Raw genomic sequence first — 14,120 nt, forward strand, 5'->3', positions numbered from 1 at the left:
CACGCTTCATTCACTTTTACAAATCCACGATGCGAAACAGCTCCATTGCAAATCTTCACCCTATCCATCATAGATTTCTCTCTCTTCGCTCTCTCTATCGCAGATCTTCGCTCAAAGTCAATTTGAGATCTACAAGTTTCAATCCACAGTAAATCTCTGTTCTTCAAATTTGTTGCAGATTTGGTGAGTCTCTCTCTCAATCTCTCTCTGCTTATACATACATATATAACAATGGAAGGCTGATTTTGAATTCAAAATTAAAAATGTCTATGTGTCAAAATGTGAATCATTAGATTGTTTCAATCTAAGGGCTAAAAATGTCTCATTCTCATTTGTTCTGTAAAGACATTTCAATGATTGAGATCAATGTTCTTATTCACTCTGGATGGTCCAGATTTGGCCTTTGCTCTTCCTCTCTCCTCTTTCATCTCTGCCCAATCCTCTCTCTTTCTCATTTCAGAGATATCCCTTCTCTCTCTTTCATATGCTCTTCTCTCTCTCTCTCTCTCTCTCTCCTCTCGCGACGACAACGCCACTCACCAACTACCGACCACCGACCACCGACCACGAACTCTCTTCTCTCGCCCTCCTGATTCGCCTCTCTGAAAAACAGAGTGAAAAACAGAGTGTTGGCATACGCTAGATTGGTTCTCATTTCAGATTGGTTGTTGTTGTTCAGGTTTTTCGTCGATTGGTGTTGTGTTTGAGAGTGTACATGCAAAGTCAGGGTTCAATAGAAGATCCAATGGTCGTCGATGCTGATGAATCGAAGAAAATGAACAGCAACCTAGAGAGCTTCTTCTTCTTCTTCACTGGTCCATACATTGACCACAGAAGACAGAAAGGCTCGAGTTAATGCCTTACGCGTAGAGGTGGAGGGGTTTGAATGAGTGTGGTTTGAGCAATTCGGTGATTGCGTACTTGCTCGAAGAGACCACTCTTTCGCTCTCAAAATTGGTCGATCAGATATATGAGAAGATGAGGGCGAGAGAGAGTGGCTCTGCTTTTGTGTTTTCCACCATTGTTGCTTCTGTGAAGAGCACTGTGCTTTTCATCTTGGCTTAATGGTCTGCACCTGCAGAAGACCTTGATATTCCCTTTAAGCTCAATCACTTCATTATAGAGCCGCTTCCGTTCAGAGCACTCTTCAAGGTACTTCTTTTTCACAAGTTCACACTCTTCGTGGTACTTTTTCTTTAAATGTTCATGTTCAGTACCTAATGCGAAACAAAACAGACAATAAACTAATTAGGGTTGGGTTGAAGAAGTGGATGAAGAAGAATAAAATTCATTTATATTTATTGGCAAAAGGAATATACTGAGGTCCTGAAGAGCACTGAAAACTTCAGAGCCAGGAAAAGAATTGGCAGTGATGCCGTTCAGACATGGATTGAGCTGTGCAACATTAAGACAAAACTTTACCTACCTGAGCTGTGCAACATTAAATGACCCAACAAAACAACAATGTAAGACTCCTAAATATACCAAAAACTAATCAAATTGGGTGGACAACCCAATAATACTTAAAGACAGTTCATTGCGGCACTCTATTTAGTCGATAATCAATATTGACACTTACTTTAGACTTTTTAAGTTTTATGCCAATTGTCAGTATAACAGCTAGCTGTGAAAGTCAGAAAGAGGAAAATGAACCTTAGAATGTCATAGGAAAAATAATTTTTCAAATTACATAGCAAAAAATCATTTTACCTATGTCCAATTTCACCAACAATCACAACCCAGAAATTCAAAGTTATATTGGATAAAAGAAGAGGTATTATACATCATTATTGTCAATAATGTGTTGGCAATTTGGGCAAAGTCTGGATGGGTTGCTCTTCCAGTTGACTCTTGCAGGATCACCCAGGCCAGATGCACTCCTGATTTTTGTTGCAATTCTGTTACTGTCAACTAACCATGATTGCCTGCAAAGTTTACACAAAATAATTACAATCACAATCATAAATTTTTTCTTTATAATATAAATGACAAAAGTAAACATTTATTATCTGCAAAATAGTTTCAAGATTGGATTCTTCAATACCACTTGCAAATACAAGGAGGCAGGAGCATAGAGATACAATGGGTAAAAACCAATTGCATTAACAAAAGCATAACAATGAAAAGTTGAGGCCTTAATCGTAAATCGTAATATAATTCTTTGCATTATTTTATTGTTATTAAGATTGATTCAAGGCCCAGTCTTTCTCTGAAAAATTACACTAGATTCTAATGTTCTCAATAAAATATAAGCTTTCATGTATAGAAGTAGAGAAGTGTTAGTTTATCAAATGTATACATCAGATTCTATAATCAAAACCAACACTTACTATCGAGTTGGCATTATAGGTATTAAAGAAAATGGAATAATATGTAGTCACTAACAATATTTGAGACAACTCTGCATGCTCCTTCTTTAAATTCTGAAACAAAAAATAAAAATTAGAGACAACTACAAGAAATTTATAACCAAATATGTCATTGAAATCAATGTTTAAGAGTATAAATTTCAAGATTTACCTGAACTTGGTTGCTCAATTGTTCAAATTTCTACAAAATTGGAAGAGTCTGCACTTCATCAGAACACATTTCTTGGGTTCCATGTCCATCCGAAACATCGCTATCCTCCATCAAAGCTGTATTTTCCCCAATAAATTCTATTTTTATTTATTTATTTATATATTTGTGTTTTCAATTCATGGCTATATTCAATCTCTGTCTTTCTTCAACCATTTGAAGCATTTGTTGGGTATATTTCCTCTTCATTGTTTCTTAATATTCAATGTCTACTATGTATCTGTAGTCTTTGGGAAACACTATGGTATACACTCCTTTTGAAGGTACCATATAAGCATTTGTTAAATCATTTCAGATTTATGTCCTTCTAAAAACTTTCTAAGCTTCAGAGCATTTTTTTTTTCTTTTTGTTTCACTCAAACATGCAAATTAAAGCTGGACCATGCTGAGTCATTTCCACCAATTGAAAGCTTCATAGAATTCTTTTTGTTTTCTTTTTGCTTCACTCACAAAAAGAAAAACAGAGTGTTGGATTTGTTTATATAGATTTCAAATTTGTTTTGTTTCTATGCTAGAGTTTGATTTGTGTTAAATCATTGAGTTTGATTTGGATTTGTTAAATCATTTCAGATTTGTGTCCTTCTAAAAACTTTCTAAGATTTTTTTTACAAAAAACAGAGCTTTTTTTTTTCTTTTTCTTTTTGTTTCACTCAAACATGCAAATTAAAGCTGGACCATGCTTTAGTCATTTCCACCAATTGAAAGCTTCATAGAATTATTTTTGTTTTCTTTTTTTTCTTTTTGCTTCACTCACAAAAAGAAAAACAGAGTGTTGGATTTGTTTATATAGATTTCAGATTTGTTTTGTTTCTATGCTACAGTTTGATTTGTTCTTTTTTTTTTTTTGATTAGTTCACATTTTCATCATCACTTTGTTTAATTTTAATTTTAAAATTAAAAAAAAAATTCAGAGGATTGCCCCGCCAGACCAAAAACAAAGTGTCGGTCATATTATATAGATTTCATATTTGTTTTGTTTGTACTCAACAATCAGATTTGTTTTGTTTCTATGCTAGAGTTTGATTTGCGTTAAATCATTAAGTTTGAGCTTTAAGATTTTCTAAAAACTTTCTAAGATTTTCTATTTTTGGATCATAAATATTTTTTTAAAATTTTGAAAATATTTGTTTGAGTTTTATTTTTGTCAAATTTAAAAATAAATAAATTCTAAAAATGAAATTAAATAGTGTGAGAGTATGGACCTGTTTCACATGGAATGGAATTACACAGTGAGTGTAATATTTATTTTTTGTTTGTTTCAATTTTGAAGACTTTTTTGAATCGGTATAAATATTTATTAGTCCATAAATTAGTAGTTTTTACCAAAAAAATTCTGTCATGTTTGGTTGGTGAGTAAGTGGAGGAAATAGTTCATAAATATTTTTCAGCCCCAAATTTTTATTTTATTTTATTTTATTTTTGTTGAGTTTCCTTTGGCTAATTATTAGTTTATGGTATCCTCTTTCTGTAATTTTGGGTTAGTTCAAAATAGAATTTTATCATTTTTTATTGTTATTGGATTAAATGGAATTAGTTTTTAGACCTATGTTCTTTTGTCTAATCTTTTGTGATTTTATAGATTTGCTACCAAGTGATTTGCAAAAACTATTTGGCTGTCATAAATGGTTAATTTTGTTTAAGGTTATTAAAAAAAACATTAAAAAGATTTTTTTATGGTTGTTGATTAGCATTGCTAATTTTTTGTTTCTTGGTGTCTAATTAAATTCAAATTTCCAAATTCCATCATTTTTATTGTTATTTTTTTATATTTTATATTTTCCTCTTTTAATTTTTTTTTTCTTCTTTTTATTCACTTAAGGATGGGATTTTTTATTAGAGATACATTTTGTTTCAATGATTTAGATTGTTCCATCCAAAATTCAACGGTTGAGATGCCTTTCATTTCCGCCCAAAATGCGCTCCAATTATCTACATTTGTTATAGAAAGACTCAAAGAATCTATAATTCTTTGAGGGCAATGAGTTTGCCACTTTACTGTTTAAATTTGTTTGTTTGTCTTCCATTTATTTTTATTTATATTTTCTTTTATTTTTGTTTATGAATTAAGATGTTTTATATGAGTGCATAGAAGTGGCACACAAAGTTGATTTCTGATTTCCCACAATACACATTGCCTAAGAAAGGCCATTATTGGACCATTTTTTTTTCTTTTTTGTCAACTTTGTTCAGTTGAATTTATTTTTTCTTTTTTATCAGAACTTTGTTTAGTTGAATTTGAACAAGCCAAAATTGCACTATATGTTTCTTAGATAGCACATAACATTATTTAAAGTGCAACTTTGTTTTTTACACTGTTGGACATTGTCAACTTGGTTACCAATCACTGAGATTATATTCCTTTCTAATTTGAGACGAAGTTCAAATGAGACCAACCTCTTCAATTAGAACAAGAAAGTTTGATAACTTGGGTAAGAATAATAGTGATGCTATAATAAATGAATAATTTTCTCCGAAATTATTTTGTGAATAAATTTTCCATGTACTACATAAAAGATTGGACATGAGAAGATTAATCCCAATATTATTTCCTCCATGCCTTTAGGCACAGGCATACATTTTTTAATCCTGGTGAGACTTTTGTCTATCTGTCAAAATATGCACAATCAGATTTATTCAATCCAATGGTTGAAAATGTCTTACTCTTATTTGTCCTACTTGGACATTTCAATGGTTCAGATTTTTTGGGTGAATACCAATGCTTCAGATCAGTTTTACATTTAGTTTTTCGATTCTTACCCTCAGGATTAAATCAATTCACACAGACATCTTCTCTCTCTCCCTCTCTCTGATTTTGATTTCAAAACTTGAAACTCCATTCTCTCTCACACATCTTCTTCCCACCACACATCTTCCTCTTTCTACTAAGCTTTGTCTCTTTAGAAGTTTAATCTCCGGTGGTGATTTCCGAAATATAGCTTTGACGGAATATAGCACCACTGACAGGGGGTGATTTCTACCATCTGCCTCAATCTCTACCTCCTCTCTCTCTACACAGCTCCAAGGTAGAAAGTTATACTCACTGTTGTTTTTTTTTGGAAGGTGTGAGAATCTAGGGTTTTTATTTGGGTTTTGGATTTTAATATGATAATAAATCTTTGCCTCCTCTCCCTCTCCCTCTCCCTCTCACACTTCCCATCTTTTATTTGGGTTTGTTTTTGTTTTTGTTTTTCCTTTTTTTTTTTGTTATCAGCATAGAAATTTATCAGATGTAGTTATACAAAAATATTTCTGTCCTGTTTGGTTGCTGAGAAAGTGGCAGCCAAAGTGAAGAAAATGAAATTTTGGTTATTGTCATTTTTGGGTTTGACTGAAAGGTCTATTATGAATGTATTTTTATCAAAATTATTTTTTTTTTATTGGGTTTTGTACTCAAGAACAAGTGCTAATGTTCTGAATTGTAATTTTTCATAATTGACTTGGATTATTTGTTCGGGCACCATTAATCTATCTCTTTATGTTTTTTCTGCTCCATCTTTAAGCACCATTATGTGATCTGCTTCATAGGGTGCAACAACTTCAACGGCGACAATGGAGAAGATTAGGTTGTGGGTTGCTGGCTCTGTTTCAGTGTCTTGGTTTTGGTAGAGATGTTATCACAAACAGGTATTTTAATTAGTTAGTTATGCCAGATGTGTTGAAACCATAGGAAAAGTTGCTAGAAACTTTAATTAATTAGATTTGTAATTAATTATGCTGGATTTAATTAATTTGATTTGTAATTAGATTAATTAGTTTGTTTTATTGCTAAAATTATGATAAATTTGAACAATATTCTTTGGTACCTATTAATATTTGATTTGATTTATTATTATTATTATTGTTATTATTATTATTATTATTATTATTATTATTAGTTGAAGTTATTTGTTGGTTATAGGGTGCTTGGTTTCCATTGGGAAACAAATTCCGTAGCAATTCGAGTTGACAATAATATTTGTGTGTGAGTTTTTTTTCCCCTTTTCTGTGTCTTGAGAATATTATAGCGTAGAAGAATAATATTTCTTTATATTTTCTTAGTATCTTTATCAAAAAAAATGACACAGATTTCATAAATTACAACTGCATTTTAATCCCAACATTATTTACACCGTGCCTTTAAGCACGGGCATACACTAGTACATACATATATATATGTATATATATATATATATATATATTTGTAGATCTATGAAGAACGTAATAAGTAGTTCACGTATTGTTCGATTGGACAGATTAAAATTGCTCTATACTACATATTATTATTGATTGAGCTCTCATTATCATCTTGTATAAAATCTAGGGTTTCTTTCACTTTCTACATCTCAATCTATTGTTCTTCTTCTCTGTCTATTCGATTTGATCATCTCTCTTCACTTGAGTGATTTAGAATCTGAAGAGCACAAAATATCTATTCGACTAGTTGAACGCCGAATCCGAGGCACTTGTTCTGCATATTTTTTGTGCTTTGGGATTGGAAATTTAGGTGCCAAATATTTTTTTAAAAAAAGTTTTTCAAATAATCTAGGTAGGTGCTTTTTTCTTCCTAGGTAAACTGTAGCAATCTGGATTTGTATTTGTTTTCAATAGTTTGTGTTTTAATTCAACTTCAGAATTGATTTGATTTGTATTTGATTGTTTTGTATTCTAGTTCATTCTAGAAATGATTGGATTTTGATGTTTATCAATGTATGGGCTTTTAGATTTCTTTTAGTTCAATTTGGATTTGACTGATTTGGATTTGGAGGTAAAGTTTTATTTCACTCTTCCATGGTTTCTATCAATCCATACTTTGCTATTGCTTGCTACTTCATATCACCTAATTAAGAGTGATTGCGTAATTAGGTACACATTGTATAAGTGAGAGCCATACTACATTAGGCAAAATAATTTTGTTATGAAATTAATTTTGTAGAGTGTTTATGCTTTTGGATCTGTGGTTTTATTTTTATCAATGGAAGACACAAGTTTAAGCTCATATACACCCACACTCATCATTCCCCCTTGCTACCTTGTTGATTGTTTGATGTTTGAGGATCAAAACAAAGGTTAAAAGCCCTCCTAAATACTTTCCATAGCAGAGGTTTGTTTCAAGAATACCAGTAACCACATGTAAGGATTCCCACATGAAATTGTGCTGGTTTCTTAATAAAAATATATCAATCTGGTTGAGATGTGTTTTCTAAGCTATGATGGAGCTTCTCCCCCTTAGCTTGGTTCTTGGTGTTCCATTCCTTGTAATCCGTTTGTTCTTATTATTTTCTAATGACAGAATTTCAATTTCCTTTGCCAATGAAAATTAAAATTAATATATATATATATATATATATTTGTTTTGGGAGGTAGATTAAAAACTAATTTTTTAACTTTTAAAAAATATTACTTTAACCTCTTTGCCAAAAAAGGCCTATGATATGAAAAAGGCATTAAGAGGTGCTAACATTTATTGAATAGGATTGTTATCATGCAATGATTTTTGAGTGGGTCTACAAACCTAGAACCTATGATGCACAGGTACGGGTACGAGTACTGGTACTGGTACGATACGGGTACGTCGATACGGTAAAATTCAAAAAAAATAAGGTATGGGTACGACTTGGTACGTTTGTAAAAAAATATTTATTTTTAATTTAGAGTAATGCAAAAATTAATTAAATTGTTTAATTTGTTAAGGTCCAACCTCTAATTAACATTTAATGCCAAAAGGAAAAGTATAAATCAAAATTAAATGTTAATATATCAAACAACTTACAAACCATTGTTTAATTTTAAAATCACGCTAAGCATAAAATAAAAACTAAAAAACAAATCTAGTGAAATGAGTTTTATCTCTGTAGTAGAAAGAAAATATTGTTTCAACTGAGGTACGGTACGGCTTGGATATATACTCGGTACGTCTGGGTACGTCAAAAATTAAGAAGAAAAAACTTGGGTACGTGTTTCGTGTACCCGGTACATATGCAGAAGTACCATACGAGGTACGGTACGCCGGTAAGTACCTGGTACGGGTACGGCATGTTTTTCGAAGTACCCATGCTTCATAGCCTAAAACACAACACCAGAATTTTGGAAAGTGCGAAGAGCACTTAGAAATAGCTTCTCAAATAGCTTATAAATAGCTTCTCAAATATGTTGTATTTTGGAATATCACATTCCTGCATCTCAATTTATCTCTTGGTCGTTGAGCACTTAGAAAGGATGAATGGCTTTAGGGCTATTTTTGGAAGTCTTGTCCCACCTGATTCAATATCATACCCTATAGAATCCTTTTCTAATCCCATCTTTGGGTTAGACCTGCCGAGATATTGTAAGATGATTGCAAGTGATATTGGGAACATTGGGTAATTTCTATTCTTATGTTTTAGATAGTATTTTATATGTCTTGGTGAAGATTAGTGATTTTGTATTGGGACATTATGTAGTCATCTAATGTAGAGTTTAGAAACTGCAACTATTTTGTATGTTTTGGATTGTTTCTTTTTTGTCTTCTAATAGTTCAAAACTTAATTAGATCGTTGAAGGCAATATCGAGTTTTAATACTTTTGGTTGGGTATATTTTGTCCAATCTGAGCTGAAAAATTGGAAATAAGGTCTTAATGGAGGGAAGATCTCAGGTGCGGAGTCTAGCTGTTCCCTCCAAGTTGACATTTTTGTGTTCAGCGGCCCTTGAAGGTTTTTGGTGGTGGTGTATCTTATACCCATTTCGAACTAATGTATATTCTTCAAGGTAAGTTGCTAGATGGTGGGTGATTCTCAATTCATTCTCTATTCTGCTCCTACCTTTCAGGATATTTTTAGTTTTCATTCACATGTTTTCAACCCTTCAGATTTGGGAAAGTTTCCTTTTTTTGGCAGTGTGGCTTCAGAGTAAGAAGAGAAACAAGTTTTGGTTGAATATTTTCAAATTTTTTATGTTGTTCCATGTAAAGTTGTATTGAATATGGACATGATGATATTAACCTCTTGTTTTCCTGAGAATTATTTTAACCATGGCCCCAATTGGTATGAAGCACTTTAAGAATAGCTCTGTGACTACCCAAAGGAGATTGGGTTAATTGCTTTTGCCTTAAAGCTTTTGCTACTTAAGCACTTTAAGAATAGCACCGCTGACTTTGAGACTGTTAGGGATATCAAAGAGAACCTTTGTTGCTTAAGGTGAAGAAATAACATTATAGTTTGGTATGCTTTTTTGGGATTTGTTTCATTACAATTTATTAGATTTGTTTTCCTGCAGTTATGATTACAATAGGGAATATCAATTGGGACTTGAGACTACCATCCTTGTTAAGAATTATACTGTAAGTTTATTCTCTTATCTATCTGTGTAATTATATAGAATCTTCTAGGAATTGTTCAACTTACTTTCCTTTTGGGCATGGTGTGACTGTGATTGTGACATATAAAATATCCCAAGCTGGGAGGTTTAAAGCAATTAATAGCAATGGTTGTTTTTTTTGTAAATTATCTCATAGTAGTTTCATATATGGTGCCTTCATGCGGAATATTTTAAAAGCAGTTGAAAATATGTACTTATGCGTACTTACTATTTAACTCGTGGATTTTTGTCTCACATTTCTCTTTGGTTTCTTCATTTTGTAGGAAATTAACGCACACTTTATATATATATATGACATAGGTTATACTTTTCCGTATTAAAATTTGTACGTATTTTTTGTTAATTTATTAAGAAAAGTTGATTTAATCAGCTGCCAGATGGACGGGTCATCAGTAATTTCAATGAGCATTAAAAGAGCTCTCTCTCTCTCTCTCAATATGAATGGTTGGAATTGTTGCTAATATATCTTTTGGTACTTGCTTAGAATTCTATAAATGATAAACAACTAGAAATTTCGGCGATGTTAGCTATCTCACTGAACTTTCCTGTCATTTTATTTTTGTGTTTCTTCTTTTCAACACTGAAGAAGCTATGGGATTGTTATTCAATGTGTACACAATTCAAGCGTGGTTGAGAGTATCTACTGGCCTACTAGAAATATCGTTGTTTGATTTACCTTATAGTGTGAGTTTAGATCTGCCAAGTGAATTCCTAGTTTAGTATTATGGATGAAAAATCAATTAGATTATTTGGGGCATTTGTTAAACAGAGGATTACTGGCCGTTATATTCCGTTGCTGGTGGAGTTGGGACGGTTATTGGGTGGGCCTGGTTCTTATTGCTTGGTGCACGTGCAAATCAAATGATGAAATTTGCGGTTCACATATTGACTACTTATCTCGCTGTGATTAGTGTGTTGTGTTTTTGGGGCGAACAATTCTTCTGGGGTGTTGCTTTTGCTGTTGGAGCTGCATTGCAGTTCTTGTATATCATATCAATTATGGACAGGTAAAAGTTTGAGCTTGTACAGCTTCATTTCATCTGATTATCTTTTTTGGTGCTTTGGCTCTGGTTAGAGTGATTATGTCATGTGGGATGTCACCAGTATCACAACTTTATAGTTTTTAGATGTATGCAAATTAGTAGGAAAGACGAATCCAATTGGTATATATGGACCAAATCATGATGTTATACTATTCATTATTAGAACAATGACTTTTGAATATTAAGACATTAATTTTGTGTGACTACTGACTGGACCTGGGTTTTTTTTCATTCACTTGCTCTTTAGTAATGATGAAGCATTTTGCCATATGATTGGTACAAATAAAATTCCTAATATAACACTTCAACAGTGAGTCCAACTCTAAACATGTTGGAAACATATTATGTTAGTATAGATTAGTACTTTAAATTCTTGGTTTAAATATCTTGGTCTTTTGTATTTCTTCTGAATCACTTGAATTAGTTCTAGTTCCTGCATGAGGATTCATACTCATCAAAGATAAATAATTGCACAATAGTTAACATTTTGAACATTCTCTTATTAGTTTGGGATGACTCTTCCAAATTAAAAGCATCATTGTTAGTAGTTGCTTATGAAAATCTTGCAAATGTATTAGGCTATGATTTAATTTGTAAGCAAATGGTTAGTTTGCATTAAATAAAACTCTCTCTTCTCTCTCATGATAAAGATCCGGAATAACCTTTAATCAACTGTTTCCATTGCTCCCTGACTATATATTTTTCTGTAGGCTTCCATTTACCATGTGGGTTTTGCAAGGAGCTGTTAAGATGGTCTGGGGTCTTCCCGAGGTTATGAGAGTAGCATGCACATTCATGTTAGTCATGCTTTTATGGCTAGCACTATGGTCTTTCGGTGCAACTGGTGTTGTGGCTTCAAGCATGGGTGATGGTGGACGTTGGTTGCTTCTTGTGGTGAGCTGGCAAGTTTTTAGCTATTCATGCTATTTGTTATTGTCAGGGTTTAGTCAGAACAAGGCATTATCATTGTCTGTTTCTTCCATTGAGATCAAGAAGTGCTGTTATTTATATGCAGGTATTCTCTCTAAGTTTATTTCGGACGAGTGCAGTTCTCTAATACTGTTCATGTTATTGTGTCTGGGATGGTGTTTCTTGTTCTTCTCCATGGTGGTCGAGAAGCGGCATCAATGCCTTCCAAGCCACTGATGAAGTCTCTGTGGTATGCCATGACTACTTTTGGTAGCATCTGCTATGGATCACTCTTTACAGCCGCTATCTGGACATTGCGGTGGAAGGTAGTCAAATACTGCTTTGAATTAAGTTTTACAGAAATATTATTTGCACAAGTGGATAGCATTCATAGATATTATCAAGCGTGCATGGGTATGACTGATTATGCAGTTTGATTGAATTCTTTCAGATTAGGGGATTCAGATCAAAGATTGGCAACAATGAGTGTTTGCTGTGCTGTGTTGATTTCCGGTTTTATCTTGTGGAGACTCTGGTTCGTTTTTTCAACAAGTATGCTTATGTCCAGGTAATTCTATTATCCTTTTATTGGTAATTCTACTATCCTATTTCATCTTGTGGCTGGTTTGAATTCTCTCGCCTTTGAATTTTTGTAATCACATAGGTCGTGATCTTTGTGTTTACTATAACCTCTTAATAGATCAATGCCTTTTGTGTATTTTATAGGTTGAGAGCTCTGTTTCTGCTCCTACGGATGGACAAAACTCCCGTGGTCTAACAATGGCCCAAGCACCCTCTGATATGGTCTGGCATCTATCCCATTTTCACACCAAACTATGAGGTAACTATCGTCTATCATTTTGTCTATCTCACAGATAACTGAGTGACCAATATTTCTACCTTCTAAAACCACAGAGAAGTGCAATCTTTCTAATATAACAACAAAATCTATATGATAAAAGCACAGTAAGCAAGCATTCCACAGCAAAAGTCGGAGTCCTTGTTTTAACAAAATGATAAATAGTAGATGAACAACTTAAATCATATATTAGCCCTCTAAGAAATCTTCTGATTGATTAGAACTTCAGTTTATGCTTTTGTCCCTAGACCTTCTCATTTGTATTTCTAAGAAAATGGTGTTGATCATCATCTTTGGTTTGCCAGGAAGAGCATTAGGGAAGGCCATTGAAGCCCTTCCTTTGCCAGCATTCTCAAACTGGGCATAGCAAATGCAAAGCCATAGCGTGGTGTTGAAGTCGACTGTGGTTGATATCTTCATAGAGTTTTAATTCATATAATGACCTATGTTGAACTATTTTGATCTTATTTTGAGTTTTAACTCATATAATAAACTATGTTGAAGTGACTTTAGATACTTTGTGTTTTAATTTTTGTAAAATTTTATTTTCTATGTACTCTTTGTGGTTTGGGAGTAAAATGCCTTTGGTGTGTGGATTTTAAATTTTTATTTTATTTTATTTTATTTGATTGGATGGCAAATTTAATTGTTGTGCATTTTAAGCTATGAAATTAAATGGTTACAAAATATTTTTTAAATTGACTTTTAGCGATGAAAATGTGTCTTTTAGCGACCAAATATAGTTGTCGTTAAACATGTCATTATTTTATTTTTTGCAACTAAATTGGAATATTTTGTGACGAAATATTAGCGACCAAATGTTTAGTCTTGTAAAATCAAACATTTTGTAACAATATAAAATTGGTCGCTAATTGTTATTTTTAGCGACATTTTCAAAAATTTGTCGCTAAAGACTTTTTTAGATGCATTTTTAGTGACTTTTTTAGTGACGAATTTAATTTTGTCACAAAAATTATTTAGAGACCAAAATAATAATTTTAGGAATCAAAATAATTAGTCGCCAAAAATCTTATATGTTGTAGTGAAGGCTTGACTTGGTTTTGTTTGTGTTGTAAACATTCCTCTCTTCTTTTTCTTCTGGTCAAATAATGGCTCCGCTAACTTTTGTGTCTAGGCAAATCTGTCAGTCTTTGTATTGTGATTATGGTGAGATGATATAATGGTGAGATGATCTAATGGCCGAAAAGGAATGGTAACTGTGATAATAAAAAAAAAATTTTACTTTTACATTATTGGAGTAACAGTGCCAAAAAATGGGCAAAATGACACTCGTAAGCTGAAAAATGGCTTTGGTTTTGCCAATTTGTTTATATCTATTTAAATATTCTAGCATTTTGAAGTGGGAGAAAATAAAATTGACTTTTTTTTTTTTTTTTT

At 32.6% G+C, this 14,120-nt stretch overlaps 1 pseudogene across 1 annotated transcript; it reads left to right on the plus strand.

Annotated features, from left to right (window-relative positions):
- Positions 1-9,737: 9,737 nt before the first annotated feature.
- LOC114268922 (uncharacterized) lies at positions 9,738-13,325 on the plus strand (annotated as a pseudogene). The gene is made up of 7 exons (XR_014351464.1): positions 9,738-9,873; positions 10,498-10,918; positions 11,665-11,848; positions 11,970-12,189; positions 12,315-12,431; positions 12,590-12,704; positions 13,028-13,325. The product of XR_014351464.1 is annotated as an uncharacterized LOC114268922 (transcript).
- The last annotated feature ends 795 nt before the right edge of the window (positions 13,326-14,120 follow it).

This window comes from Camellia sinensis, chromosome 14 (genome assembly GCF_055761805.1).
Source record: "Camellia sinensis isolate YWXY chromosome 14, ASM5576180v1, whole genome shotgun sequence".
NCBI classification, from domain to species: Eukaryota; Viridiplantae; Streptophyta; class Magnoliopsida; order Ericales; family Theaceae; genus Camellia; species Camellia sinensis.